Source organism: Hyaena hyaena, unplaced genomic scaffold (assembly GCF_003009895.1).
Source record: "Hyaena hyaena isolate Hyena2069 unplaced genomic scaffold, ASM300989v1 scaffold_312, whole genome shotgun sequence".
Lineage (NCBI taxonomy): Eukaryota > Metazoa > Chordata > Mammalia > Carnivora > Hyaenidae > Hyaena > Hyaena hyaena.
In genome coordinates this window covers 1,290,926-1,316,418 of record NW_024080943.1, presented here as the reverse complement: position 1 = coordinate 1,316,418, position 25,493 = coordinate 1,290,926, and the positions used below count along the sequence as shown (strand labels likewise).

Genomic DNA, 25,493 nt, shown 5'->3' with positions numbered 1-25,493 from the left:
GAAGTAAATCGTCTTTCTCATGCTATAAGGAAATGGTCTGTAAAATTGCAGTGTGATATTGTATAACTTCTGCAAAGGGCCAACCTGCCCTTTCTTCATGGGACCAAAATTCCTTTCTAATTTCACTTGGAACCTATTTCTTTTTATTTGTTCGAACAGAAATAAAGGCATTTAGACAAACACTTGGGATGCTATAGTAGAGTGGTATGAGCAATGCAATTACCCACCTGTTTTAGTTTCTTTTTCCTACTTGCATCTCTTCAGATTTTCCACTGTTGACTAATCAGTGTGGAAATTCTAAGGGAAAGAAAAACAAAACTTAGAGCCAGACATACTCTAGGACAATAAACTAAAACAATCTTTTGGGAAGACAAGTTAAGCAGATCTAGTAACATGTTTAATGTGCACACTCTTTGGGTCAAATATATAGGAATTTATACCAAAGGTATGTTACCTTATATAAAAGGATCATCAGTAAAACATATTTTACTGCAAAGGAAATAAGAAACAAGTTAAATGTTTGTTAGTAGGAAAAAGAGTTAAATTGTGGCATACTAGTACTCTACTAGATGGCCACTACAAAGCATGGAAAAAATTTCATTGTACCCACATGGAAAAAAGGGCATGCTCTGTTGTTAAAAAGCAGTATAAAACTGCACATATCAACATTTTAATAAAAAGTATGAACATGATTGTTTATGCCTAGAAAAAAGTACAGCATTTGCATACATACACTTTTGTTTTGGTATCCACATAGAAAAAGGTCATTAGCAAACTGAACTCTCTGGGACTCAGAGACTGGGAGAAAGGAAGTGAAAGACTTTTACTTTTTACATGAATGATTTCTATTTTGGTTGAAAACTTTTAAAGAGGTGCACACAACTTTCATAATCATTATACAAGCAGTCTATCTAGAATTCTAAAGTATCAAGAGGGAGGGCAAAAGACATTTCCAGATAAAGACCGAGCAAGTTTGCCATTCAGACTCCAAGAACATTCTCCAACAGAAAGGAAACCAAGCACAGGAAGTAAGTGGGGCTTTAGAGTCAACAGTGAGCAAAACTATTAAGTATAGTAGGTTGGTTCATTTAAAACACTAATTAAGTAAAACAAAGCTAAGTAGGGAGATAAACACAAATCTGACAATATTACACATTTGACAAGAAGTGTCAAGGATGGGAGAGATCAGAACTAAAACTTCTCACAGTCCTTATTCAGGACAAATACTGTAATTGACATAATACCTCCATGTTGCATATTGAAAAATTCTAAGGTAAAATGACAAAATACAGAAATAGAACACTTAAGTTTCACACCAGTTAGCATGCTCCTGGGTAGAAAAGTCTAATTATCCAAAAAACATTAACCTTTCCCAAATTACTACATAGTTTTAATAAGAATACAAATAGCTTTTTTTTTTTTGAAAGTGAAATGGGTAAAATTACTTTAAAGTTCATATGGAATAATAAATACCCCAAAATGTGGTCAAGAAGTAGGAAAGAAAATTATTGAAAAAATATATAAATAGGAGATTTGTGGGGCGCCTGGGTGGCTCAGTCGACTGAATATCTGACTTTGGCTCAGGTCATGATTTCATGGTTCATGGATTTGAGCCCCGCGTCGGGCTCTGTGCTGACAGGTTGCTCAGAACCTGGAGCCTATCTTTGGATTCTGTGACTCCCTCTCTCTCTGACCCTCCCCTGCTTGCACTGTGTCTATCTCTCTCTCAAAAAATAAAATAAAACATTTTTTAAAAAGAGGAAAAAAATGAAATAGGAGATTTGTCTTAGGATATAATAAAAATTTACTTTATAAAGACATAGTAAAAAGATGGTTACAACATAAGAACAAATAGGTCTGCGGACTAAGGCAGCAAGTTCAGAAAAGGATACAAGAAAGTAACTTATTTATCACAAAGATGGAATTTCAGTGCAAAACAGAAAAGATGGCTTATTTAATAAATGGTGCTGGCAGATCTAAAACAAAGCCTGATCCCTACCTCTTTGCTATGTATAAACATAATTCCAAAGGGATTAAAGGTTCAGGATTAAATAATTAAAACCATAAAAGTACTGGAAGAACATTTAGGAAAATATTTATGTAACTTGGAGGTGAGGATATTATTCTTAAACAAGGCAAGAAATCTAGACACTATAAAGAAAAAAATAGAAAACTTTAATAAACAAATAGATTAGGAAAAATATTTGCAATACATTGCAAAAACTCATTTGCAAGAATATTTAATAAAGAGCTGCTATCACTTGTTGAGAAAAAGGCAACTGATTCATGAGGAAAAAGCAACTAACTTGTAAGGAAAAAGGGTGAAGGAAATTCACAGAAGAAAATAAAATGGCCAATTAACATGAAACAATGCTCAATCTCACGAGTGGTAAAGAAAATACAAAACAAGCACCTATTAAGACACCATTTTCTGCCATCAGCTTGGTCAAAGGATAAAACAATAAAGATAGAGGAAGTATGGATAGAGGGAGGAGGGGGATGGAGTGTGGGAGAAAGAGACGAAGGGTAGGAGGGAAGAAGGGAAAAAATACCCAATATTGGTAAAGATGTAGGGAAATGAAAGTACTTGTGTATTTATAGGAAGAATGTAAACTACTAGAATTCTTTATAAAGTAGGATGGTATTCTCTATTAAAATATCAAATAAATATACCCTTTGACCCAGCAATATTATTTTTGAAAGTGTAATGTATAGAAATAAAAGCACCAGTATAGCCAGTGGTATTATAACAGGGTTGTGTGGTGACAGATGGTGGCTACACTTGCAGTGAGCACAGCATACATAACCTATAGACTTGTCAAATTATGTGTCATATACCTGAAACTAATGTAACGTTGTGTGTCAACTATACTTCAAATAAATAAAAGCACCAGTAAAAAATGGATATTTAATGCAACAATATTTTAAGGGAAAACAAAACATAACTTGAATATTTATCAAAGGACAAATGGCTGAATATATTGTGGTACCTGCAGGTCTATACCCCTAAAGCTATTTAAAACTTAAAAAAATTTTTTTTAATGTTTTATTATTTATTTTTGAGAGAGAGACACAGAATCCAAAGCAGGCGGGGAGGAGGAGCAGAGCAAAAGAGAGACATAGAATCCAAAGCAGGCTTCAGACTCTGAGATGATGTAGAGCTTGAACTCACAAGCTGTGAGATCATGACCTGAGCTGAAGTCAGATGAGCAACCGACTGAGCCACCCAGGCGCCCCACCCTGAAGCTATTTAAAAGGGTGTGTTAGATTTATACCTACCCAGGATGTATTATTTAGTGGGAAAAAGAAAGTGCAAAATAAAAGTATGATCCCATTTCTGACAAAACAAATAACTACATAGCTACACAAACACTACATCCACTTCAATATGAGCTTGGAGAAAGGTATGGAAGTATATATACTAAACTGATTTCAGAAGGAAGGAAATGGGAAGTAGGGGGAAAGAGATTATAACATTTTCTTTACAATATCTTCAAACTATTTAGTTACAATGAACACATGCATTACCACTTTAGAGAGAATTAATGGAAAATAAAAACAATGACAAAGAAGCATTTGAGAGCAGAGAAACACTCCAATAGGCTATGTTACACACTACCTGTTTATCTTGACATGGGATAGTTAACTGTATTTATTTTCTTTTTTGGTCAAAACAGAACATTCTAATGGCTGGAAGATATTTCTTTTTTTAAAAAAGCTTCATGGAGGAAAAAGGGATACTTCATTTCCTAAACAGTTATATTTTTTATTTAAGAAGGGGAAAAATATGGGGCATCTGGGTGGTTCAGTTGATTAAGTGTCCGACTCGAGGTTTTAGCTCAAATCATGATCTCACAGTTCGTGGGTTCGAGCCCCACACCAGGCTCTGTGCTGATGGTGCAGAGCCTGCTTGGGATTCTCTGTCTCCTTCTTTCTCTGCTTCTCTCCCATGCATACTCTCTCTCTCTCTCAAAATAAACAAACTTAAAAAAAAAAATAAGGGGAAACATATTATTTAGAAAAAAGAAAGAATTTCCCCCTTCAAAATCCAAGAGAACGCCTAAAGCTTTGGCTTGTAACTGCCCTGGGGCACCTGGGTGACTCAGTCGGTTGAATGTCCAACTTCGGCCCGGGTCATGATCTCACAGTTCGTGAGTTCGGGCTTTACACTGACAATGCAGAGCCTGCTTTGATCCTCTGTCTCCCTTTCTCTCTCTACCCCTCCCCTGCTTGCGTGCTCTCTCTCAAAAATAAACATTTTAAAAAATTTTTAAAAAGAACAAAAAAAAGAACCTGTCCAGGTTAGGTGGTGTAGGGGTTGGTTTTGTGCTATTCCATGGCTCAGTGCCCTTGACTGCTTTCCTCCCCCGAAACAATTACACCCACTCCTGGGAGTGTGCTGGCCGCTGAGAACCAAAGCCCCGCAAATGCTGCATCTCTGCTCACAGGCTTTCCGGGGCTCCAAGCAGATGCTTTGGCTTCTATATCAAATGGGTTCTGGAATCTGGAGAATAAAATAGCTTGTTCTACAAACCATTCTGATGGAAGGAGAAAGAAGAGGAAATGGTTTATCCCAGTGGATGAAATAAAAAAGATGAGGAATACCGTTCCCAAACACTCCCAAAGGACAGCTACTCTACTGGATCTGCCATTTCAGAGTGAGGTGCAAGGTACATGCTGGCCTTCCCTGGTGAAATGCCGTGGTTTTAACTTCTGTTCTTTTACTTCAGTGAAATAATGATGATATCTCACATTTCTATAGCACTTCATATTTTACAAAGCACTTTAAAATGCCTTATCTTAATTTCATCTTCATGACGACCCAGTATCAGATAAGTATCATTCTTACTTACAGGTGAGAATGACCCAGAGATGTTAAGAATCTTTTTTTTTGTTTGTTTATTTATTTTGAGAGGGACAGAAAGCATGAGCAGGGGGAGGGGGAAGAGAGAGAGATGGGGAGAGAAAGAATCCCAAGCAGGCTCCACACTGTCAGTGCAGAACCCGTTGAAAGGCTCGATCACACAAACTGCAATATCATGACCTGAGCTGAAACCAAGAGTCGGATGCTTAACCAACTGAGCGACCCAGGTGTCGCAAGCCAAGTTAATAATCTCTGTAAGTCACATGCAAGTGGGTAACAGGGCTGCAATCCAAACTCAGGTCTCCAAACCCCAAGTCTAGTAGGACTCCAGGAGGGAGCTCAGGTATGAAATCACAGGGAGAAAGGCAGGCAAGCCAATGAATAAAAGCAGCCTCTTGGGAATAACAGCTCTCCCTGCCCTTTGGGAAAAGAATTAGAGTCCAGGAGTAACAAATATCCTATGCCACCTCAGGGAGAAACTTTCTCATATACTGGAATACAGCTGCTGACTATGGGAAGGAAACCCCATGCTCCTGCGTCTATCCACCCACATCCTACCCAACCTCAAAGGCTGCTGGGCCCCTAGAACCCCAAGGAACAGGGATTTATCTCTTTCATCTCTATGCACTCAGGGCCCAGCCCAGGGTTTGGCACAGGCTAGAAGCCACGAAGTTTCTACCTCTAATAGTTTCGAATCCATCTACCTCTTCCATCTACCTCCCCTCACCCTCTAGTCCTACCCAACACCAATCCTCACTCTCAGTGGCTACTGCGAATGCCCCTCAATCCATTCTCCACATAGTGAACACCACCCACAAAGGCCTACATCATCAGGCCCCTGCCTAATTCTCTGAACCCTAACCTCTACCCCTTTCTCCGTTCCCTTCCCCTCTATGCCTCAGCCACACAGCTTCCTTTCAGTCTCTCCGACATTCCACAAGCTTTCCTGCTTTGGGCCCTTGCACACATGTACCTTTCCCTATCTGGATCATTCTTTCCCACAACACCCTTCCTCCCCACCTCCTGCCTTAGCTCTTGGCCTAACAGACACCTCATCTCAGTTAACAGCGGCTCTTTAAGCAAGCCTGTCTTGACTGCACCCCTGTTTATTCATTCCATAACACCACTACACGTCCTGGTAAGCTTCATGTGAAGAAGGACCGTGTCTGTTTCAAGAAACACTGTTCACCTATCACCTGGCCCAGCGCTTGGAAGAGAATTCGGTGCTCAATAAATATTAATTAGCTGAATACATGAAAACAGTATTGAAGTGAACTGAAGGCTCGACTCAAATGGCACTGTCCCTTCTCAGGCTTTCCACGGCACTGTCTCTCTCTTGGGGTACATAATGACATGTGTTAGAGTTATCGGAGTCTTTTTTTTTTTTTTTTTTTTTTACTATTGGGCCACAAGCCACTTAGAGGTCTTATTTACCCTGGTATTCCCCATAGCACCTTGCATAGCGCCTAACACACAAAGGGTCTGAACGGTGGATGAATTCTTGCACATGCACAGGAAAGTACAAAGGAGGCTGTGGTTTCTCCTACTTAGGAGAATGTGGCACATGGCACCTTTGAGATATGCAAACAGAGACTGCCCAGAAAATGACAAGTGAAACCTGAAAAGCAGTGGTAGTGTGTGGGTGAGCAGATGGTAGGTGAGGACAGACGTGTGGACTGCTAAAGGGGAGTTTCTTACACTAGCAGAAGCTTTCTGGTGCCAAACTGGAATGTGGATAAGAGATCGAACAAAGTTCACGCCCTTTGACCTGGCTATGCCTTAGTAAAAAATCAAAGACGTGAAACCACTGGCTGAGGATTTAAGTGTTTTTTCAGTACTGTCTAGCTTTCCTTCCATGAACATGTTCTAATTTCATAATCTGGAAAAAAAACCCCACCCTCTACGATAAATGTTATAAAAACAAACCAGCAGAAAATCCAGTGGTGATCTTAGGCTGCAAAATCACCCATCCTTAAGTCTCCTTACTAAACTTGGGGTTGTAGATGTAGGATGATCCAAGGCGGGGCCTCTGCAATTTGTGAGGAAGAGTTCCCATCTTTCATGTGAAGCCTTGAACAGGAAGGTTCCAGGAATAAAAGCTTGGGCAGGGCACAGCTCTCACTTCTCCCTAAAGCTGGCAAAGCTCCTCTGGGGGTAATTAGCCAGCTCGAGATCCGGACCCCTATCCGCCCGATGCTGATCCACTGCAACTGTTTCACCTGCCTGTCTTCCATGACGGGAACTTCACAAGGCCACCGGCTCTCTCTCCTCGGGGCCCTGTCCGGCCCCCTCCCCCATGCTTGGTGTGAGTCCACCCCTCAGTGTAATTTACTGAATGGCAGAGACCACACCTATAAAGCATTAAACGTAATGACTGACCTAGGTCCCTAGGACATAATAAGAATGCATCAGCTAACAATACTTCATTCCTTTAGTGCCCTGAAGGCCCATTATTCATTTCGGAAAAGCCAATTGAAGAGCAGTAATTTCTTGGAAGATTAAAGAGACTTCTTTTAAGTAAAGTTAGGAAATATTGGCTTCCTCTAATAAAACAGATGCATTTTAATCTGCAATTTAGAATCACTCAGCATCAGAGCGGACAGCAGCTTCCAAAGGAACCACTCTTTGAAGGAGCAGTGCACAAAGTTTTCATAAAGCATTTCTGAAAGATTTCCAGGAGTTAGTAAGCTCAGCCTTGGGTCATGATTAATGACTTGTTTCCAAGAACCTTAGATTTTCCACGTCTGTCTCCACTTAGGAATCACTTCTGGCCCCTTGTGAAAACACTCAGCAGAGTTAATTAGGTGAACGCAGCTCCCTGTCACACTCAGAAAGTAACACCTGCCACCAGCTTCTTCCTTAAGTGGCCGGGCCAGCATCCTCTGGACTCAAGAGAACGGCACCTGACTGGGTGACAGGAAACAGCTACGACGCAGGGGAAAGAGCAGCATGGCGGCTCCGGGGCCCATCGCAGGGGGCTTCAACACTGATAAGTTCAGAGATGACCTCACATCCCTCATACAAATGCCATCCCATGACTCAGGGGGCCAGGGCCTATGTACATTGGCTAATATTCTCTTTCTGGAAACTGTAAAGTAGCTAATCCCAAGCATTTTTGTGCCAACTAAGTAGGCAATGAGCCTTATCCTGTTTCATCCCCATGGTGCCCCTGGAGGTAGGTAAACTCTGATCCCCCCACTTTACAGAAAAGCAGCAGTCTCTGTGAGGTAATCTAAGATGTCTCCACTAGGAGGTGGTGATTATCTGCTACCCTCCCCAACTTCCCACCGAACCCTAGACAGTCTGAAGTGACAAGGGTTGTGGACACCAACCAGGTATCCTGGGACCGAAAATGCAAATGCCCACAGGGGACAAGGGGCAGGCAAGAGGCTAGAGACGGTGACAGACAGGCAAGCAAATAACAAAGACGGTAATCAACTGGAGAACACACCTGCTAAAGGCATTAAAATTCAAACAAAAATAAAAACCCAAACCAGGTACTTTCCTTCCAGAAATATCACCTCCTCACCACCATCTTAGGAAGAAGGACCAGTTTTTAAATTAGCCAAGGTCTGGAGATCTTGGGGAGCTGGGCTGGGGTTGAGGCAGAGACAGAGGCCCATTGCCCATGACCATGGGTGGTTCCACGGCAGTAATGGTGCAATTTCAAGGGTTGAGCTGCTGGAGAAAATGGAAGAAGCTCTCAGACACTCCAGGGGCTTTGAGGACCCTCCTGGTAACCAGAATTTTAATTCAAGCAATTGTCTCCTTTGTTTTTCTCTTTCAGAGAGAATTTCTCTTTGAGAGAGAGAGAGAGAGAGAGACAGAGAGAGAGTGCAAACAGGGGGAGAGGGGAAGAGGGGGAGAGGAGGAGAGAATCTTAAGCAGGCTTCACGCTCAGCACAGAGCCCCATGCAGGGCTTGATCACAAGACCCTGGAATCATGACCTGAGCTGAAATCAAGGGTCAGACAACAGACTGAGCCACCCAGGCGTCCCTCAGACAGTATTTAAATACTGCATCTTCCCGAGGGTTAGAGTCTCGGATAGGCTTAAAGATAAAAATCCCTTAAATTGCCCATACCTGGAACCCTAGAAATTCAAAATCCAAGACTTCACATCATCTGCTTTTCTCTGCACTTTGGCTCTGGCCATCCTTTCCTGCAGCGGGAGAGGCAGTGCCTTGGTGAGATGAAGGTGCAAGGGCAGCAGAGAGAGATTTTTCCTTCCTTTTCTCCCTCTCTTGTGCCAAACCTTAAAATTGAGTATGCTGTGTCTCCTCTGGATCTGTGTGTCCAGTAATGGGGTTATGGTAACGGATGAGACAGACTCATGAGAGAGGGCACATGGTCTGGGGGAGACACGGTGAATGGAAGTTATGCCAGTCACTGTGTTAGCACAGTTCAGGTGAATGTGAGGAAGGAGTTCAGGATGATATGGGAACATGCATGGAGATAAGGGAATAATGACACTGACCACCTCGGGTTATGCACTTAAGGAGACACTTGATAGTGTTGATTCTTGTTTCTCCTGCCTCCCTGTCTTGCGTATGTGCGCACACACGTTCAACAGGCTGAGACTTTCTCTCTCTTCAACAAACCTTACAAAACTATGAAAACTCAGAAGTAACTTACTGAGTTTCCAGACAGGAATGTGTTTTATATCCTCTTTTAATTGTCCTTATAGGTGCCTGTTTTCAGCCATTCTGGGATACTGAAAACCAGGGGCACTTTGCTCCTCAAGCCCTAAGGATTCTCCTCAAAAGCAAAAAAGATATGGATGGTTCATGTCAAGCTGAATTCTGAAATACAGCAATCATCTAATTTTGTCCCCTTATTTAGGTACAAAAGGGGAAAGGTAGCCCAGAAAGTGTAGAACACTTGTTCAGGACCACAAATTTTCCTTGGGTGGCCCTTTGTTTCTTAAAGCCAAAGTCTTTCCCCTTCGGGGAGCACTTGCCCAAGTGCTTACACATTTGTTCTGTTTATTTTCTAGTCATCAACAGCAAATTTTAAAAAGGAAGCAATAAAAAGACCACAAAGCTAAACTTTTGCGACGCTTCTTTCCACCCTGGAGTCCACGAAGCTATTGCGGCATTGGGGTGTCTGTGATACACTCACTACATGAAACCCAATTATCTCTGTGGCTTACATTTAGGATACCAATCTTCTACTTGTGAGGGGGGACTAAAGGGAATTTTCACTTCCAGAGACATTTCTCTCTGGAATGTGTAAAACTGGTTGTACCACCTTCATAATCAGAGAAAAAACTAAAGGTTTTACAAACACGGATGCCTAAGGGAACACATTTCTTTACCTATCTTTAGGGCAAGGAGCTACTTTTCAAGCTCTAGCCAATCTGTCAGTGTTCTTGGGGTAAAAAAGTCAACCGTCAATTGAATGGAGCCCATCTGTGAAGCTTGAGTTCAGACTCGAGCCTCAGGCAGTTTCAGACAAAGTCATAGTTTTCAGAGCAAAAATGTATCATAATATAAAAATAGACACTTTGTGGCCAACAGGCTATAAAGCGAGCCCAGCTCTCCAGAGAGCTCTGCCTCCAAACTCTGCTTTCCCAGGGGGTGGGGGCAGCGGAAAATAAAGTTCTACTTACAAGAGTGAAGAGTTTCTCCTAAGTCCAGGGCTCTTCAGTCACAGGGAGGGGCGGGATTTAGGAAACCAGGATTCAAAATGCTTCCCTTTTGAGGGTGAGCAAGATTACCAGACCAGGCCGGCAGTGCAGTCTAGATTTTCTTTCCCTCTCTCTCTCTTCCTCCCTCTTTCTGAGTCTCTAAATGAAATGCACTTCGAGGTTTTAGTGGGTGTTTCCCACGTCTCCGGCCAAGTAAGTCCCCATTTGTTGTAACCCAACACTCAGCCTGATGATGTCAACCACTCAGCTGCCTCGCTGTTTCCACCTCTCTGTCCACGGGGGAGATCCATTTCCTCTGGACAATGAGCCGGGGGGGCGGGGGGGGGGGGCTGTAACTGCATCCTAGGCCGTCACATTTGCCTAACATCCTTCCTTCAATTTTCAACAGTGCAGCCTTAGTGACAAAAGGCTTCCTATCCACTCACCGGGCCAGGGCTCCTGGCCTAAGTCCCTTTGCTTCATAGTCACTGCTGATTGAGGGTGACCTGGTTTGCTTTGCTGTGTTTCAAATTTTTTTTTTTTTAATGTTTTATTTATTTCTAGGAGAGAAAGAGAGACAGCGTGAGCAGGGGAGGGTCAGAGAGAGAGGGAGTCACAGACTGAAACAGGCTCCAGGCTCTGAGCTGGCAGTCAGCACAGGGCCCGATGCGGGGCTCGAACCCACGAACCGCGAGATCATGACCTAAGCGAAAGTCGGACGCTTAACCGACTAAGCCACCCAGGCGCCCCTGCTTTGCTGTGTTTCAATTCACTTCTTTGGTGTGTAATACACTTGTAGGGTGGAGATTTGCATCCCCACTAGACCCCACTCCCATTTCCTCCTGCGCAATTTTTCAAATTGTTTAATTTCTCCTCCAAGTTTCCTAGGTGCATGCTGGGCACAGTATTTATGTTTGTCCCTCACTTAGGAGAGAGGAAATGTGCCCAAGCGCAAGGCTCACCAGGAGCTCTGCCCTGGAGAACTGGCTTCTGGTCTCAATCACACTTCTAACTCACAGAATGGTCTCAAGCAAGTCACCTCTCTTCCTGGACCTCAGTTTCCCCATCAATAAAGATGACTTTGCGGCCTTCCACTTCTGAAATTCAGTGACTGAGGAGCTTATCAATGATCACAACTTAAAAGAATTTTACCATAAGCCGCCTAAGAACAGGCTTGAGGGAGGGAAGAAGCCTTGACAGGTCAGAGGCAAAGGCCCAAGATGCCAGGCTCAGCCTGGTTCCTTCAACCTCCTTTGTGTTGCAGCTGGACTGTTTCTCTGGGAGAAAACCCCAAAGAATTCACTGAACAAGGCCTGGGGGACATGGAAAGAGGCAGCGTAAACTACTAGATAAGATAAAGAAGCACGAGAACCGTCCTTAGGGATTAATATGGAACAGCGGGGATTAGGAGAGACCATAACAATCTCATGAATTTGCAGAGCTCTTAAAGGGGAAGACACAAAAGCCCCGCATTTCTGGGTACAGAGGGAAGCAGCGGGACATGTATATTGCCTATGGGCATCAGTGTGGGAGCCAGAGATGTGGATCCGAGTCCTGTGTGACTTAACTGCTCTGAACTTTTTTTTTTTAACTGTAAAATGGGATGCTAGGGCCTCCCTGTTGGGACGGTGAGAAAGAGCACGTGCAGGGAACTGAAAGTATCTGCACATGCTAAGGGCTGATAGACGGCAGCTTTGTTGTTGTATGTGATCTCATCTGATTCTCATTTTAGGAGAATTAGTACCCAGGGGCTGAATTCTTAGTCTGCTTTTCCTGGGTAGGAAAAATGAAACACAGATTAAGTCAAGTGACATGCTCAAGATCACAGAGCTCAAGATTAAAGGGTGAGATTTGGAAACTTGAGTCTTTAACTCCTACTTGGGGCAGCATGCGTGCCACACATCCCAAGGCTACTTCTCAAAATGGTTACTTCCCCGAGCATGGCCCTTATTTCTAAATAGGAATCATCTCTACTTAGAAAAATGAGCTAACTCATTTAGGTGGGAGGGAGAGTTTTCAGCCAGGCCAGAGGAGAGGGGAGGTAGTCAATCTACTGCCTAAAGGAAACACAACAGGTCATTAAGTAAGAGGGGTACTTACTTGCTTTGCTACGAAAATACTGTGTGACCAACCTGAAGGAAGTCTGGGCTTCAGTCGCCCTTCCCCCCATTAAATTTGCTTAGATGGGAAGCTGGGATTGTAGTTCTTTTGGGAAAGAAGAAGCTATTTATAGGTGGGGGTAAGGCTGTGGGAGTTTGTGACTTAACAAAAATTTTAATTAGTTCTCAGAAATCTTTGACGCTGTAATCAGGAAGGACTAAGCAAACAGACTATATGTGAGGAGGGAGTGTGCCAATCTGAGGCCTTCCCACAGGCTGGTGTGGGGTTATAGTAAAATGAAAAGCACTCTAGCCTCTTAATTCATGGAAAATAGTAGTCACCATCTCAGAGAGATCTGGGTTTCCTTCTTGTCCCTGGACTTTCCAGCAATATATGACTTTGGGAAAGTCACTTTCTGTGTAAAGTGAGAATAATAATAGAAGGTTCTTGTGTGGATTAAGTGCCTGGCACGAACTACACGTCCAAAATACTTGGGGGAAAAAAAACTTGCAAAAATAAGCTGTAACATCCTAAAGTAAAAGGCATTATTTTCTAATTCTGACTCAGTGTCCCCATCCTCTCTACTCTGAGGATGATGTAACGGTGAATGAATGTTGGGAAGCCAGAAGAAGGACCCATTATTTCTCTAGAATTCATCCTCAGGATGAATAAGAAATAAAAGCCCACCTAGAGCTGTCAGGCAGGTTCTCAGCAGGAACACTCAGCTTGGAGGAGGCACAGGAGGTAGAGGCTGGAGCCATTGTCTGGCCAGGCCTTTATTCTAGAAGCCCAAGGGGGCATCAGAAAATGAGCTGGGCCCCGGACAGATCAGTTTACTGAAATCACTCTCAATGCTTTGAATCAGGTTTTGTTATTTGAACAAAAATAATAGTAAGGAGCTCTTTCATAAAGACAAAGATACTGTTTTCTTCGACCACATATATTTTGTAACACTCGCTTGGCAGACTGAATACTCGTACATCTGTGACAGAATCCATGAAGAGAACACAGGACACCAACAGCACACTCATTCTCTCTTCTGACTGGCAGTGGCAGATACACTCTGTGGACTGGGGGCCACACTCTGTGCCCAGTACTCTACAGACACCACCTTATGTTACCCTGACAATTAGCAGGTGCAGGAGCTATTTAATATCCCCTCGTCTTACAGCTGTGGAGACCGACGCCGCAGAGGCTGACCAACCTGTGCCAGGTTCACCGGAATACGTGACGGAGCCTGGGCTCCTAGCCAGGGCTGCCTGGGGCCAGGCCTGGATTCTGAAGTCCTTACTCTGCTGCCTCTGAAAGGGTTTCCCTGCAGGAAAGCCAGCAACGCTTCATAGCCTGGGGTGTGGAAATTCCGGCTGCTTCCCGCTTCTGAGCTCAGAGCTGGTCTGAAGGGCTCAGACAGCTCCTTTGCTACAAAGCTGCCTGATTCCCACCCCTCACCCCCAGTCTGGAAGGGGTCTCTCCCTCTGAATTTCCTTGGCACTTTATCTGTTTCTCTCTTTAAAAACATATCCTTTTCTCCTCTCTGAGGCATATTTATTCCTGGGCAGATCTTATGCTGCTAGAATCTGAGTTTCTCATGGAAAAGATCTGTGTTTAATTTATGAGTATTTTGTACGTTTATCAGATTCTTATTAAAATAAGAACATCTATAAATAATAAAAAATTTTAATGGATGTTTACCATATGCCAGATAGTATTCTAATTACTCTATATAAATTATCTCATTTAATCCCTGTGAGGATCCTATGAGGTAGGTGTTATCTCCACTTGACACATGAGGAAATTCTAGACACAAATCAGTCAGGTAACTTGTTCGGCTGGTGACTGACTGGTGTCTCTTGAAAGGAGGATATAATGAATAAGGTCTGGCTGTGGCTTCTGACCTTCTAGTCCAAACAACTGCTGCAAAATGCAATTAGCTTTCATCCTATCAAAGGCAGGTTTCAGCTGTCATGCCATTTCAGACTCTCTTACACACTATGCCACACAGCTAGAAGGTCCCCATTTTTTCCTAGACATTATTGAGAAGCATAGTGATTGAGACAATTACAAAATAATAGATTAGTTTTCTTTCCAATTATAATTGCTTACTGTAAAAAAATAGGAAATACAGAAGAGCAGAAAGAAAGGGAGGAAAATCTTCCATCATCCTACCACACAGAAATCACCAGTTAACCTCCTGGCATTTGGACTCAAAAAGAACCCTACCTACATTCAAAATAATATTTTAAAATCAGACACTTAAGGGGCACCTGGGTGGCTCAGTCAGTTAAGTGTCCGACTCTTGATTTCAGCTTAGGGCATGATCTTGAGGTTCATGAGTTCGAGCCCCATGTTGGGCTCTGTGTGCTGACAGGAGCAGAGCCTGCTTGGGATTCGCTCTCTGCCCCTCCCCTGCTCACATGCACGCGCTCTCTCTCTCTCAAAATAAACTTTAAAAAATAAATAAAATCAGACACTTAAGTCATTTGGGGGCACAGAGGAGTCAGTCTCACAAAAGATGACAAAGAAATGTTTGATACTGTTTGTTTGTTTTTTTGTTTTGGAGTACACCTGGCTTTATTCTCTACAGGGTTTGATATTCTTCGGGTCTACCTCCTGGGCCCCCTCAGACTGCTGCTGATGCAGCCAGTGTGCCCGATGGAGGGATGGCAAGAGAGGGAGGCCTGATCCCAGAGAGCATGACCTAAAAAAAAAAAAAATGGGTCAGTTCGCAGGATACCTCTCTCTCGTAGGAGATTTGGCATCCTTATCCTGACCTTTGGGGGCCCCTCAGTCTAACTGTTGGTGAGGTGCCCTAAGCAAAGTGTACCCTTCGAGTGTGGTCCACAGAGCTCCTGGCAGTTTCCTAGGCAGGGGTGAGGCCCAGGTGGCAAACAGACAACCAGTTCCAGAGGAAATGAAGGCCTAACTCCCAAAAAGAGGCTTTTATTATTGCTTACAATTAGCCTTAAAAAAAAAAAAAGGCATCACAGGGCATTTGAGGAAAACCAACAGCAGGACAGAAACTAAAATACAGAGAAAATGGATTCTTTTATGGGAAAAATTCAGACAAGTGAAAACTTTAAAAAAAATGTTTGGGGCGCCTGGGTGGCTTAGTCGGTTAAGCGTCCGACTTTCGCTTAGGTCATGATCTAGCGGTTCGTGGGTTCGAGCCCCGCGTCGGGCTCTGTGCTGACTGCCAGCTCAGAGCCTGGAGCCTGTTTCAGTCTGTGACTCCCTCTCTCTCTGACCCTCCCCTGCTCATGCTGTCTCTCTCTCTCTCTCCTAGAAATAAATAAAAAAACATAAAAAAATTAAAAAAAAATGTCTTCAGAGAGATTCTGAAGATATTATGTCCACAAAACATAAAATAAGCGGACTAAACTGGACTCTTGGAAATTAATAATATGAATACTGAAACTGACAGTTCAGTAGAAAATCTGGAAAACATGAAAAGGAAATCTTTCAAGATACAGTATGAGGGGAAAAGTTTACAGGATAAAAAAGCATTTGATCTAGAACAACAATCCAGGAAGTTCAGCATTAGACTAAATAGGAATTCCAGAGAAAGAATACAAAGAAAAGTACAATAGGAAATCATCTAAGAAATCATGAGGAAACTTTCCCAGGGCTGAAAGGAAGATTGCATCCTTAGAAACTGAGAAGTCCACTGAGTGCTGAGAAGAAGGAAAGAGTCTATGATGCCTACATGCATCCTCCTAACCTTGCAGAATCCAAAAGGGAAAAAAATCCTCCACATTTCTAGGGAGCCTAACTGTTTCAAAAGGAAAGAATCAGATTGGCATCAGACTTCCTTCTTCCGAGAAATACTGGCTGCTGGAAGACAACAGAGCAATGCTTTCAAAGGGAAAAGTTCTAAAGGAAAATGATTTGGAACCTAGAATTTATCCTCAGGTAGGCAAAATGGAGATGTTTTTGAGACATGGAAGGACTTAGAACAGTTTCTCTCATGCACGGTTTTCTTAGTCAACTCCTGGAGAATATCCTTCACCTAAAGGAGGGTTTAAACTGCAAGGTAGGAGTTGAAAGCAGGGGTCTAGCGAGAAAGGTGGAATGAACGCCAAGGACGAGGCTGAGGGCAGCTGCGGACCCTGGCTGACCTGCAGGCCTAGGGAGCGCCAGTCTGCCTGGGGAGGGAAAACAGCCGAGGGACCTCCCGACAGGTTTGCTGAAAATTGTACTGAGAGTCTACGGGAGAGAATGGGAAGACTCTGCAGTAAGAACAAGGAAAACTGAGCATATTAAAGATGCAGCTGCTACTATGTCCAGGAAAAGCCATACAGAAAGGAAGAATAACCAGAACATTACTGGCTCAGCAGTAAACAATATTTACGATGTCATAATGCTGTAAAACACTGAATACAGACTTAACCCCAAACCTGTGATATTGGGAGAAAAAGGTAAAGGAAAGTGTGAGGGGGGCTGTGGTGCTTGTAAAAAGAAGCTAAAGCCTCACGTGCCACTGTAGGACGTCAAGAGGTATCACCTAAAATTGATGAACAAAGAAAAAGCTGTATGGTAGTTTGTGGTCCTTGCCTGGATCTGATTTGAATAAAAAAAAAAATACTTGGGAGTTAATCAGAGACCTTTGCTAGTAATAGGGATTATTAATTATTTTATGTGCGATATGGGGAGTGTAGTTTCGTTTTTAACAAAGCAAAGCAATCCTTGTTCTCTCAGAGATACATGCTGAAGTAGCTAGCGATGCAATGACACGATGTCTAAAATTTATTCCAAAATTATCCAGTGGCAAGGGGAAAAGTGGCTACAGGCAAAGAAGAAACACGATGGGTCATGATTCTCGAAGCTGGGTAATGGGTGGTACATGACAACTCATTATATTATTCTAGCGTTGAATATGTTTGCAAATTTCCACAATAAGAGAATGTTTACACAGAGAGACAGCTGTATATGTGTATTATTTGGATATATGGGAGTAACACTAGAACCAACAGCTAACAGGATCCAGAGTGCGTGCTCTTCAGAGCCGGGCAGGAGGCAGGGGATGGAGGGGTGGGGGCAGGAGACAGCTGTTCTTAATAACTGATTTATTGAAACATTATTTGTTTAATGAAACATTATTTGTTGTTTCAATAACAAAGAATGACATTTGATCTTAAAAAGAATCTATGTACATATGCCATTTTGACAAAAACAAAAATTAATTTTAAAAAAGAAGTGGAGGTAGGTTACTATCACTTAAGAGAGACTAAGGGAACAACCAGAAGAGCTAAAGGCAGAAGACAGTGCCCCCGGTGAGGGGCAAGCAGGAAACGGATTCCTCTCCAGACTTGCAGATTTTTAAAAAAATTATGTTCGTGTATTATTTTGACTTTTTAAAAATGTTACCTATTTTTTTTTTTTTTAAATCAGTTACTGCCATCAGCTTTTAGCTGGGCCTTTGGCTAATCTCAACATTTACACGCTGAATCTGTCTCTCCAGAGGAAGAATCCTGAATAACCAGAGTGAATATCTTCACATTAAATATAATAACTATTACTGCAGCTTAATAAGTACCATTTGTCAGTGCTTTACATAGGTTATTGCTAATCTCTATAACACTCTTGCAAAGCAGATATCAGTATTTCCATTTTACACATAAGATTAAGGTTGAGAGACATTGGCCATTTGCTTGAGGTTACAAAATAGAAGGCCTGTGAGATTCTTTCTACTATCCTACCTCTTGTTCACAGTCCACTAGTTTGATATAGTCCAGCAAGTATTATCACCTCCATTTTGTCATCCAATCCACGAAGCAGGAGTGACAGAATTACCTATACTTGACAGATGGAAGAATTAAAGCTAAGAAAAGTTAGGTAAGTTGCCCAAGAATCCAGGTTTCCCGATCCTGAGTCACTACTTTTCTGTCATTCCTATCATCTGTTCCCCTCAACAACAAACTGTTGTTATTCAGAACCTCCTCAGAGGCATCTGACATACAGTCACTGTAAATGAATGCAGCTGAAGCAGGACTTTTAAAAGAGACTTATTTTTTCCAAAGGAAATATAGTAAGTAATAAACCATGGAATGTCCTCAGTTGCTCTAATGTCAGCATTTTACTGGAGTCCTCAAAGGGGTTCTTAAAATGTCAACAGCCTGTCTTCCTGGCACAAGGCACGTCAGCTGCTGGCATGGGCAGCCTGCAGCGGTTCTGACAGCCACTGCCACTCTTCTTGGCTCCAAAAGAAAGGAACGCGCCATGCGTGCTTCAGCCCTGAAAGAGAAAATGTCTGTGTCTCCTAAGCCTACTCAACGGCCATGTGGTTCCAGGGCTTTTTATAGCTGCCAGGAGCCTTAGCCCCGCTACTCTAGAGCAAAGGCAAGTTTATAAAGCTGTAACCACAGGCTGGGTCAGAGTAGAAGCCAAAAGTGGGCAACTAAAGGGCTTGAATGTGTGCCCTCTGGTCATCTCAAGCCCTGGGCAGCTGATGGCTCTACCTGGCAGAGAAGCAGGCTAAGAGTTGGGCACAAGTGCCATGCGCTTGGTTTGAGATGCTGTTCCTGGCGGTTCTGGCGTCTGAACAATGGCCAAGCAGTAGCTCGGGGGAAGAAGCTGTTTACTCGGGTTCAAACTATTTATAGTACCAGCAATCTGCACATATTTGGATGACAAATCTCTGGGCTTCAAGTGAGCGGTGCTTTGCTCCTGGACAATCTTATCAAACACATTCCCTCCCCACGCCACCTCCGGGCCCCTTCGCTCACACATTTTGCCCTCAGGATGTTTTATTTAAGTTGCTGAGTTTAAAAAGATCAAGATCATAAAAAGAAATCACATTTTAAGAACAGGCAACTTTTAGTCAGTTTGCCTATGAGCTTAAACTACATAATGCCATTTTCTTTAAGGCTTGAATCAGAGATTAAATTCTAATACATGTGTATTCTAGAAAAACACAACCGAAATTAAAACATTCTCTGAATGAGCTCTGTAACTAAACATGTACTGTGTCACTGTAATGATGCTGAGCCCCCACTCAAGACCTGCAGAGACAATGTTTCTTAGGAAACAGTTTTAGGATGATAAAAGGCTTTACAGAACAGACCCACATACAACATGGAATCATACACACATTCCAAACAAACAAAAGAGCTACTGCGCACGGCTTCTGGGGCAGCCGCAGTGGCAGGGACAATGCTCACAGACAGCGCCCCTGCCCACAGAGCATGCCACACGGCTGAGGGAGATGTGCAGAGCCTTCTGTGCAGTTGTAACTCACAGAAGGTTATTATACCCTTGCCAACACACTAGTTTAGAGAAACCAGCCCACCTCTAAAAGCTGCCTTGTTTTTATAGCAAAGGCGCTGCTTGATCGGCCACCTCCCCTGAGCCAGGCACCGCGCTTAACTCCCAAGGGGAAACGCGGCTGTTGACACATATGCTGGCTAACGTGCTGGTGGCTTCCAGTCCTATCACACAATGCGCACAGGGACTGGCACAAAGAAAAAGGGCAGTGAGTGAGCAGAAAGGTTTACAGTATAAGGGGTGATGTCGGACAATTAAGGGATCCCTCCAAGGGACTAACTTGTTTTCTTATTTTTGCCCCCTGATAATGAAGCTCATTAGAAGACAAACAGGAAGGCCTCCAAGATAATCTTGATATTAACCCCACTTTTTAAATTCAGGAGAAAAGTGTTGGAAAGGGTGAAGGAAAGAAACATGTTTACACACAGAGGGAATGTAAGTTATTTTAGAAAATTTTTTGCTGGTCAATTGGTAATATTTGGTCAATATACGACCAAAAACTTTAACACATGTAATTTTGATCCCACAATTCTACTTGTAGGAATTTAAATATCCTCATCATTCAGACTTTAGCTAAAATGTCACCTCTTGAGGACTTCCCCAATCACCCAACCTAAGGTAACCGTCCATCTACCTATCACGTCACCTTCTTTTAAATGTCTGCATGGCATGTTATTTTTCTTGTTCATTAATTCGTATACTGTTTGTCTTCAACGTGACTCCCGCCCCCTCACTGAAATGTTAGCTTTATATGAGCAAGGACCCAGCGTGTCTAATGCACTGCTTTCCTATGTGCTGGATACTAGTCAGGGATGTTACATGCAGCATCTCATTTAATCCTCACAAGTCTTGTGAGCTTTCTGGTATTATCCCATTTTACAGATGAGCAAACTGAGACACAGTTTAAGTCTAGTGAGTGGCCAGCAAGTGGCAGTGAGAATGTGAACACTGGCATGTATGACTATGAAGCCCAAGCTCTTCACCACTGCTCTCAAAATGAACCAAAGGTTTCAACGTGCACACTTTCTGACCAAGCAATTATAGTTCTGGAAATTTATTATGTGGACATAATTAAACAAGAGCAATAGCTAGTTACGTCTCTATTTGCTGCAGACTGCTTAATAGAAGCAAACATTGGAAATATGTTTACGCTAGTCATCAGTTAGCTATAAGCCTCAAGTTTACTGTCTGGTGAACAAGGGATCCCCATCTCAAAGACACTGTAAAGATTTAATGAGACGAAGCATGGTACCTGGCTCATATTTTTATTGTTGTTGCTATATGCATCTAAATCTCTAAAAAGATATACATCAAAATGTCACCAGAGGCCATCTCTGAACAAGATTGCTGGGAGCCACACTGGCCTCTCTGGATGGCAGTCACAGCAAGGAAATGGCAGTGTTTGCACAACTCCTGCCATAAGAAACGAAAACTGGTATCTCTTTCTGCTACTACTGGCTCATGTTGGAAATGAGGCTGCTGGTATTGACCAGGCCTCACATTATTCCATATCAGACCAATATTCCAAACACAGATACCTCATAAGGAAAAGCATATTCCTGCCTTTACAAAAGAGATTTTAGATGAAAGCTCTGTGGGTGATTGTCAAAAGCCTCTTCCTACAGGCCTTGCATATCAAAGACAATTGAACCTGGCCCCAAGACAAAGAGCCTAATTTAGAGTTAGGAACAAATGGGGGCAGAACTTAAGTTAACACTTACACCTTCTTCTAACTGGTGATGTATGGCAGTCCCTTCCCCAAGGCCTACTTTCTACAAACACCCTCCCTTACTGGTAGCTGGGATGAGGATAGATTAAGAGTAGTTAACACCTAACCCGAAAGCAAAAGGTTAACACATTTAGGGCCCCCATAGTGTTCACACATTCAGCATCAAATAGGTTTCCACAAACAAACCAGTTCAGAAACATTCATCCTCTTGAGAGCCAGACAGAATGACTCCTAGCTTATCTATATACAACTTAACCTATATATTATCCTGTTTTTCACTAAGAGCATCCTGTTAATTCTTTGGTTGTAAATTCACTATGACTGAGATAATTCTGCAGAATATCAAAAACTTGTTATTGCAAAAGGCCTCCCATTGTAAAAATTCCTTTCTCTGACTTCACGTTGCTGTTGAACCTTTAAATAAAGACACCAAAACCGACAGGACAGAGATGCCTGCCTGGTGATCAGAAAGAATCTCGGGGCTCACTCACTCTCTCTCGTCGACACCGTCCATCCTTCAGGGACCGCTGGACCTGCCGGAGCCGGCCTCCGACACAGGATTATGGTGGGGGAGGGATTTCATGAACTAACTGTGTACTTCCCACACTGTTTTGTTTTTTAATTTTTTTTTGATGTTTTATTTATTTCTGAGGGAGAGAGAGAGAGACAGTGTGAGCAGGGGAGGGTCAGAGATAGAGGGAGACACAGAATCAGAAACAGGCTCCAGGCTCTAGGCTTTGAGCTAGCTGTCAGCACAGAGCCCGACGCCGGGCTCGAACCCACGAACCATGAGATCATGACCTGAGCTGAAGTTGGACGCTTAACCGACTGAGCCATCCAGGCGCCCCACCACACTGTTCTAATTTTTGTAAAATTCATACTGATGTCACTGTCATCAAAAATAAATATATTACTACCTTTTTAAGAAAAAGATGAGGAAAAAGTTAAAGAAACTTGGAGAAGGAAACTCAATGTATGGCACAGTGAGGGAAACTAGCTTTGTAGATCTTAAAATAAAAACATTCCTCCTCTTTGGTTCTATGTAAGAAGAACAAGACCTTCAGTGTGCTTGCTTATAGGTCCTACCCCATTTGCAAAGGCCTACATTTGCAGTGAAGTCAGGGAGATTCTTCCTAAGAACACAGACGTACAGAATTTATTAAGATGGATTCAAGAAATTTGAAAAGATGTTAAAATATATATACAAAAAGGAAAAAAAATCATTATAGCCACATATGCCTTCCAAAGACAAAGGCTGTCAAATGGGAGGCCCTTTTGGCTACTGGTCACCTTTTTTGAGTTCAGCCATGCAAAAATAACAGAAATAAAAGCTGAAGGTTGCCAAGTAGCTCTACACAACAAAGAAAGAAGAACTGAATTCCAGGGAGGAAATCTGTGATGAATAAAAAGAAAGGGAAGGAATAAGGAGGCAGGGAGATGCCAGAGGTTGGGATTTTCTGCCATGTGACCCCTTTCTGAGGCTCCCAAATCACCAGCAAAGCTGATAACAACATTTACAAATGCTTTTTGTGAGTGTTTTCTGTGTTCCTGATTGAAACCAGGAAAGGACTGACTTTCAATTCTGAAACTGACAGGTTGAGAAAACAGAGGAAAAGGAGGCAGAGACGACCCAGAGAACAGAAGCCACACCTTCATCTCCAAGGAATCTGCAGAATCTTGGGGAAACTTTGGACTTTTACAGGGCAAGAAACAAGGGATCAAGCTGATCTTATCTAGATCTTAAAGTGCTAACACATCAGGGTTACATATGGTTTATTTATCAAGAGGGATCAAGGAACAAATTGATATGCATGTGGGCACAAAAATAAATTAACTATGCTTCCATACTACTGAAAAGCTTTTCACTACTTGCCAGCTCATTTTAGGTCACATATTCCTTTGAGAGTGTGATGAAAAGTAAGAAGTTGCTCTTTAGAAAATGCATTATCTTTTTTTTGTTTGTTTTTGTTTTTTAAGTTTGAAAATACATGATTTTTGAATGCACATAATTTCAAGAGGTGGCGGAACCTGTGGAAGCCATCTCCAGGACCCTCACTGTAGGAAAACTGCAACAGACATAGCTTCTTGTCGACAATGGGTATCACAAGCCACTTGCAGTTCAAGAACACTGCTGGCATTCATTCATTTATAAACATTTGTTGGAGACCTAATCCACCAAATCCTGAAGGTATAAACACAAATGCAATGTGATCCCTGTACTCACTGAGTTATGGTCAACTGAAGGAAGGAAAAAAAAAATCACTACAATAGGGTGGGGGATAAGTCAGACCATGTGCTTCAGAGTAACCTCACCCCTCAACTTCCTTTTTGGCCCTGGGTCTTACTAATTACAAATGGAACAACAGGTGGAAGTGAGGGATGAGAATATGAAGCACAAGTAGAAGAATGCAACAACAGGCCAAGACATTGGAGCCACTTTAAACAGCCAACTGGCTTTTCTGTGGACTTTGATTTCCCTGTGTCTGCATAAAAACATCTCCAAAGGAACAGAGCTCTTTTCTTTAATAAACAGTAACTAACCATGGATTTTTAAAAATGCCACTTTAAGAAAAAGGAATGAACAAACTAAATGATTATTCCAAAACACTCATCTATGCTAAGAGAAGCCCACAATCCACATCGCTGGTTTGCATTGTTTGATCAACAAGTATTTACTGAGATCTGAAATTAATCATCTCTGATGTCCGCATGACATAGGAACTTTCACATAGTCTCATTTCTTCGTCAAAGCATATTGTTGTAAATGTATATTCAAGGGCACAGTGATTTGGGAATTTACAGCTTGTAAGTCCTTCAGCCAAAGTCACAATACAGATGGACCTACCTTTCCTTAAACTCACAGGGGAAAACAAACAAACAAACAACAGCAGCAACAGAAACCGGCAGGGTCTGGGAGATAATAGCCTTGAGGGAGAGAGTCGTGAGGATATGTTAATGAGGCACCGGTAAAAAGCAAATACACCAAAGAAAAAAAATTCTGGCTCCCTCCCCCACTTATGAACTATGTAACCTCAGGCAAATCCCTTAACCTCTCTTAATTCTGTATCTCATTTGTAAAATGAAGAAAATAATAGCGTCTCATCTGAAGGTAGAGGGAAGAACAAGAGGTAGATAGAGTGTAGTGCTGGGGAGATTTCTTCATCTTTTACAGAGGAGAGTCAAGAGATACAAAGTGAGTGGATTAAGACTGACTGCCATTTTAACTAACAGGATGGATTATGTATATTTAATCATTATTAGATATAATTAATGATTAAATATATTTAATAAATAAATTACATATATTTAATTATTAGATATAATTAATGATTAAATATATTTAATAAATAATAACTTGCCTCCCCAAACATGTCAAATGATGGGCACCATCACCCTAGCAAATATGCAAATACATGCCTGAATTAAAAACAAGCCAGCATGGGAAGTTTTCTGAGGTCAGATAAGAAGCACAAGTCAAGTGAGAGGAGCTAAGCACCAGAGCTTTTAAAGACATCTGTCATGTAGGAATACAGAGCTACTTGTCAAAGTTAACAGTCTAAAAACGCAAATAAAGAAAGAAAAATACCTATGCGTGTGTATAGATCCTATTTATAATTTTGGAGGTAACCACCACAATTGCTAAAAACCATTATAGTAAAAACCAAGTGGCTTTCTCCGCCTGGTTGAGGAGGGAGTTTTTTTCGTTACCTTTCTGGTCTACGTGTTTATTTTTGTGTAAAATATTACTTTTCTGGGGCACCTGGGTGGCTCAGTCTGTTGAGTGTCCAACTTTTGATTTTGGCTCAGGTTATGATTCCAGGGTCTGGGACTGGGCGTCAGACTCCATGCTGCGTGTGGAGTGTGGAGTCTGCTTAAGATTCTAAGATTCTCTCTCTGTCTCTCTCTGCCCCTC

At 42.3% G+C, this 25,493-nt stretch overlaps 1 protein-coding gene across 4 annotated transcripts in view; it reads right to left on the bottom strand.

The window, feature by feature from the left end:
• The window catches only part of PKIG (cAMP-dependent protein kinase inhibitor gamma), a 90,831-nt gene that overhangs the window by 21,161 nt on the left and 44,177 nt on the right, over positions 1-25,493 (bottom strand). The window contains exons 1-3 of one of the 4 annotated variants that reach the window (XM_039248520.1): positions 10,474-10,646; positions 8,948-9,024; positions 228-297 (exon numbers count right to left, since the gene is read on the bottom strand). The gene's annotated coding sequence lies outside the window, so the exon portion shown is untranslated. Of the gene's footprint in view, positions 1-227; positions 298-454; positions 474-8,947; positions 9,025-10,473; positions 10,647-25,493 lie in introns of those variants that run through there. The other 3 variants (XM_039248519.1, XM_039248521.1, XM_039248518.1) reach the window with 3 other exon arrangements.